General features: G+C 36.6%; 1 pseudogene; it reads left to right on the top strand.

The window, feature by feature from the left end:
- Positions 1-1,124: 1,124 nt before the first annotated feature.
- Positions 1,125-1,634, top strand: LOC112822982 (ubiquitin-conjugating enzyme E2 variant 1 pseudogene; annotated as a pseudogene).
- The last annotated feature ends 4,822 nt before the right edge of the window (positions 1,635-6,456 follow it).

Here is a 6,456-nt window from a genome sequence, read left to right on the forward strand (position 1 = left end):
TAAGGATTGGTTGTACTTAACAGAATTTTTTTTCAAGTATTCAGAATTCTAGAGGAGAATTGAAATAGACATTTGCTTATAAATTACTATTCTGAGGAAACGTTACAAACTCCAATATTAAAATGTTTGTATACCAGTGTTTGCTTACCATTAATGTTTCTGGCTTGATATGCTCATTTTCACTTTGTAATGTGTAGAACTTTTTATGAAATGGCCTGTTGAATTAATATTGATAAAAATCAAGTTAAAACACATGAATCCACTGTTTCTATTTTGTATCTGCATTATATTTTAATAGTGCTATGGACTTTGAGGAAAATAGTGATATAAGACATGATTTTTGCCCCTACAGAAGTCATTGTGGCATCAAAAATAGCAATCATCAGGGCGCCTGGGTGGCTCAGTTGGTTAAGCAACTGCCTTCGGCTCAGGTCATGATCCTGGAGTCCTGGGATCGAGTCCCACATCGGGTTCCCTGCTCAGCGGGGAGTCTGCTTCTCCCTCTGACCCTCTTCCCTCTTGTGCTCTCTATCTCTCATTCTCTCTCTTTCTCAAATAAATAAATAAAATCTTTAAAAAAAATAGCAATCATCATCATCATAGTTAATGATACCAAAGGCCTGAGAGGACAGAAATGGCACTCAAAACACCGTCAGTCATGTGGGATTCTTGGATGACTGTGTACTTTGTCTTTTCTTTTACAGGCCTGCATCCTGTACTTCTGTGCCCTTCACATTTTTTTATATGGTACCTTATCTCTGAAAAGATTTTATATTTTCAATAAATGTATATTTATATATTATGAAAATAATAACTGACATTAACTTATAGTATGCAGGGTATTCAATGGATTTTTATGTATTAATTTTCATATATATTAATAACAGTCCCACATATCCTTGGTTTATAGGTTAAGAACAATTCAGAAATAGACATGGTACAATAAAGTGTTGAAATTCACCTCATCAGTAATTATGGGATATGGCATTAAAACACGTTCACTCTGGCTACATAAATATTCTCTTTAACAGAGTATATTGCCTTTATGAATTATATTTATGTATTACTATTCTAATACACATATTGTGCATCTATATTTTAGATTGCCAAAGATATAAATTTTAAAAGAAACAAGAAGAGGTAGAAGGGGCCGGCCTTCCAGTGACAGTGACGCAAGATGGCAGCCACCACAGGCTCCGACAATTTGTGAAAACCAAATATACAGCCTTAAAATAGAATGTGGACCTAAATACCCAGAAGCATCTCCCTTTGTAAGATTTGTAACAAAAATTAATATGAATGGAGTTAATAGTTCTAATGGAGTGGTGGACCCAAGAGCCATATCAGTGCTAGCAAAATGGCAGAATTCGTACAGCATCAAAGTTGTCCTGCAAGAGCTCCGGCACCTAATGATGTCTAAAAACATGAAACTCCCTCAGCCTCCTGAAGGACAGTGTTACAGCAATTAATCAAAAAGAGAAACCACAGGCCCTCCCCCCTCCCCCCGATTTGATTTAAGCAGTCATTTTCCACAGTAGTACATTTTCTAGATACGTCTTGTAGACCTCAAAGTACTGGAAAAGAAGCTCCCATTCAAAGGCAATTTATCTTAAGATACTGTAAACGATACTAATTTTTTGTCTATTTGAAATATATAAGTTGTGTTGTAAAAAAATAAAAGAAACAAGAAGGATAAATATGTAATTTTGTCTTTCATTTCTTATATCTTCCCCACCTTTAACTTCCCTTTCTCTGAAGACTGCAGTCAGCTGATGTAAGCTGACACATATTTGTGTAGGTCTTAGCCTATCAGTAAAAAAATGTCGTTGGACTGGCCCTTGTGGTTCTTATTATGTTTGCAAGACACCCTCCAGCAGTAACCATCAGGAAACTTTGAAAAAATGAAGGTTTATTACTTACAAGACCTGGAAATTACATAGCACACCCGTGGCTACACAGGGAGGTATGGGTAGAGAGAGAGAGAGAGTGCACACGCAGGCCTGGGGTTCTGTGTTTATTGGGGTCAAGGGTGGGAGTCTAGCGTTTCATCGGCTCACTCTTTTTGGTAGATTTAAAACATAAGAGGGGGAAATTTAAAACACAGGAAGAGAAAAAGTAAGTGACCTAAATGCTCAGTTATTTAAATCACCCAAGATCACTAAAACAAAGGAGCTTCGGTAGGGTGAGATGGCCTGGCTCTTAGTCTAGAGAGGCTAGCAATGGTTTAATCAAGATAGCCATCTATGAAGTGGATGCTTCTGGCAAACAAAGCTTTAAGTCAAGCACTTGCATTGCAAAAAGAAAAAAAAAAATGGGTTTACACTACACAACTGGTGGAACTCTATACCCCTTTAACGTGGGTTGGAAAATTTTAACTTGGTGGCTTGCTGAGGCTTATTTTAGGTTGGGCAGCTGTTGGCTTTTAACTGTTGTTGTAGGGTAAGGATCTTTAACCCTAAGAAAACGTACCATTCGGTTACTCACAATTGACTGTAGCTTTAAGGGCTTTATATAAGAGTTTCTCAGCTTTGGCCCTATTTGACTTAGGACTGGATAATTCATTGTTGGGGGGGGGGGGGGCTTTTCTGTGCATTGTCACATACCTGGCCTCTAACCTCTAGATACTACTAGTATTTTCCCTCCAATTTGACAACCAAAAATGTCTCTAGATATTGATGTGTCCCCTGGAAGTCAAAATTGCCTTCAGTCGAGGACCTTGATTTACAGTTGATGGCTGCTTCTTATGTGTGCTTAAAGGTGTTGGTGAAAGTAAAAGGAGAGATTACGTGTGGTTTTGTTGGAATTTATCCTGCTTGGTGTTCTTTGATCTTGGATCTATGATTTGGTGTCTGACATTAATTTGGGGGAAATTCTGTCATTACCGCTTCATACATTTCTTGTGTTTTTTGTTTTTTTTCTCTTCTTCCAGTATTCCCATTAAACCCATGTTTCATCTTTTGTAGTTATGCCATAGTTCTTGGATATGTTGTTCCATTTTTTTTTTCAGGATTTTTCTCTTTGCCTCTCAGTTTTGAAAGTTTCTATTACCATTCTCAAGCTGAGAGATTCTTTCTTCAGCCGTGTCCTGTCTGCTAATGATTACATCAAAGGCATTCATCATTTCTATTACAATGTTTTTATTCTTTAGCATTTATTTTTGATTCTTAGAATTCCATCTCTCTGCTTACATCATCTATCTATTCTTGAATGTTGTCTGCTTTTCCCATTAGAGTCCTTTGCATATTAATCATAGTTGTTTTAAATTTCTGGTCTGATAATTCCAACATCCATGTCGTATCTGAATCTGATTCTAATGCTTACTCTGTCTCTTCAAACTGTGTTTTTTTTCTGGTTAGTAAGCCTTATAGTTTTTTATTGCTATCCAGACATGATATACTAGGCAAAAGGTTTATATATACTTATATATACAGTACATACTATATATATATATATAGTATATGAACAGAGTCATATATAGTCACAGGGTGACTAGAAGGGACTGGAGTTGGATATTTCCCTTTACCCAGGTCAGTTAGGCTCAGATAAAACCCCAGCAGGTTAGGCTTTAGTAAAATACTTTCTCTTCAGGGCAGGCCTTTAAAACAATAAGAACAACAACAAAAACAAAAAAATAACCAGAATGCTCTGGCATATTTTTATTTTTTTCCTCTCCCTGCTGGAAGACAGAGGGATTTTTCCAGATATTCACTGTGTGAAATTGATAGAACTCCATGGACTAAAAGTCACAAAAGTGTTGGGGTCCCCTATGACTTGGCCCCACTGCAATATTTAACTCCCAGACTTGTCCACCCAGCCTCTAACAATTCATCAATTACCGTTCAGGTTTTCCTACCCCAGCACTTGTTCCTGTGGGGGTTCTGTTCTTGGGTCTCCGCTTTTGTAAGTTAGGATTCTCTTTATCCATCTCTCTCTTCAATTATTGGGACAGTGGTTTGCCCTTTCACCTTACTTCTCTGAGAGATCAAAGAAGAGTTACTGAGTTTTTTTAGTTTGTTTAGATTTTTACTTGTTGTTAGAATGAAGTGATGACTTCCAAGCCTCTTATGTGGTGCATTGGAAACCAGAAGTCTGGGAGCCATTTAACCAAGGGTAAACTTTATGACCTGAGCGGAGATGAGGCTAGGCTTTGAAAATGGCCCAAGCTGAATGGCAAGTGCACAAAAATGACAGTAAGCAAGGCCTATGTGCCAATGTTGAAATGGAATCACACTTGGAGTGTGTGTGTGTGTGTGTGCTGCAGCCTCAGTTGAGGTGAAACTAAGACAAGCATTGATGATGCTTCATGTTGCTACAGAGTATTAATGAGGCCTTAACTCTTAATTTTTAGTTCCAGGCATACTTGGGCACTTTTGATAGCCTGGCTCAAATTCAATTCTACATTCAGACTAAAGGAGGGAACTGTGAGGGGACTAGGGATCTTTGGATTCATACAGTTTACCCATAGGCTATCAGGAATCACTCTCCATTCTTTGGGACCAAATTGACTCTGGATTTTTAATTACATAAGCTCTGACCAGTGTTTAATTTTCTATGACTTAATTTGTGGGTTCACCCACAAAATATGGTAGAATGTAATAAATATTAGTGATAGTCTGTATATTAAAATAATGTGCTCTTTTATGACTTGAAGTAGAGAAACAACTTAAGGAAATCATTGCAAACTAATAAAGCAGCATTAATATTCTGGTTCTGGAGTACTTTGAATCTTGGTGTCAGATTTGCTTAATAATTGAGAAGAAAATGGATTGATTTGAGAAGAGTGGTTTTCTGGGGATCAGGATGGAAACATTATAGGAATAAAAACAAAATACAACAAGTCAGGCTGATTGAATTGGAGGAAGAGAGATATTCTTAAGGAAAAGGTTGAGATTTTAGGGAACAGATTAGAAATATCTGGGAGGAAAATGAGATCTTAAAAGTCAGGCCAAACTGATAAGCACTGGCATATAACTGCTCTTAAAGAGGCCACTAAAATAAAGACATATTTTAAATGCAATTGAGAAATAGTGCCTGATGCCCAAAGAAATTTCACAGGGAAAAACGAAATATCCTAGAGTAGATAGAAATGACTACCCAAAGGGGAATGAGGATTCTGAAAGGCGTGAGAGACATCTCTGAAAGTTGAGGTTTGAGGATCCATAATAAGAATCAGAGAACTACCCATTAAAGATTATTACAAACATACTTAGAGGTTGAAAACTCTAGACATATTAGAGGGAGGAAGGCCTGCAGATTGAACTATAGCGATGGTAGGTGAAGATGATGGCATTACCTGTACCCTGGGGGAACCCAAGCTAAGAGAAGGCACAGAAAAGGTATCAGTGTTGGATCAAGTCTATGTCTGGATTAGATGTTGAGCTGAAGAGAAAACTCCTCTGAGCTAGAATTACACAATTCAGGAAAGTAAAGGTAAATTACATTTATTTGATATGTTTGGCATTGAATCATGGTAATTTCTGAAGCTCAGAAGGACTCATTCCAGTGAAAGACCCAGGGACAGTGACTAGAACAACCCCAGCTATCCAGATGCTGACATACCCTCTGAAACTAAGAGGGACTGAGAGCCTGTGCTCTAACTTTTCTCTGTCTCCCATGCTCTTTCCCCAGAAAACCCACACGGTTCACTCTCCCAAGGTGCTTACCTCAAGTCATGGTTAAAGGGTAACTTTTCAGTGAAGCTTACCCTAACCACCCTCTTTAAAGCTATCATCTGTAACTCCTCATCCAAATTCACTGTTCTTTTTATCCTGTATATATTTTCCTCAATAGCACATGCAAAAAATTTCTATAACTTTTTAATATATCATTAATTATTTATTTTATGTCATAGTCTCTAGAATAGAAGATTCATAAGAGCACGGATATTTAATATATTTTATTCACTAATGTGTCCTAAGAATTTAGGAAAGTGCTTTTCTCACAAGAGGCACCCAATAAATATTTGTTTAATGAATAAATGTAGTACTTATGACACTTGGAAATAAACTAATACAACTCCAGGGGCTCAGTTCTAAAGAGGAAATTTCTAGCTTCTACCAGGCATCAATAATCCCTTTAACAAAGAATTAACAGATGAAGAGAATTGGGAGAATAATTTTAATATTTAAATTAAGGCTCCAGAACTTTAATCATTAATTCACAAGAAGAAGAGGATTTCATTTTGAACTTTAATTCATTGTGTTTTCAACATGATTGCAAGGAGGTATAATCTTTGAATTTGAATTTCTCCTTAAAATGTAATGGGGAATTTGTGTTAAATATATTTCTATATTTTGGCATAGTTTTTATTGTTGAAATATATTTGCAAATCTTATTACTGAAGTATCTTGATGTTTCTTGAATTCATGGAGTTTATTCTAATTGATATGGAATGTTGAATAATGTAGCTGGACTTAATCTGGTATGAAAACAGAACGAAGGGTGATTTTTTTAACT

The sequence above is a fragment of the Callorhinus ursinus genome, unplaced genomic scaffold (genome assembly GCF_003265705.2).
Source record: "Callorhinus ursinus isolate GAN/ISIS: 27379988/994484 unplaced genomic scaffold, GSC_fseal_2.0 scaffold5, whole genome shotgun sequence".
Classification (NCBI taxonomy): Eukaryota; Metazoa; Chordata; class Mammalia; order Carnivora; family Otariidae; genus Callorhinus; species Callorhinus ursinus.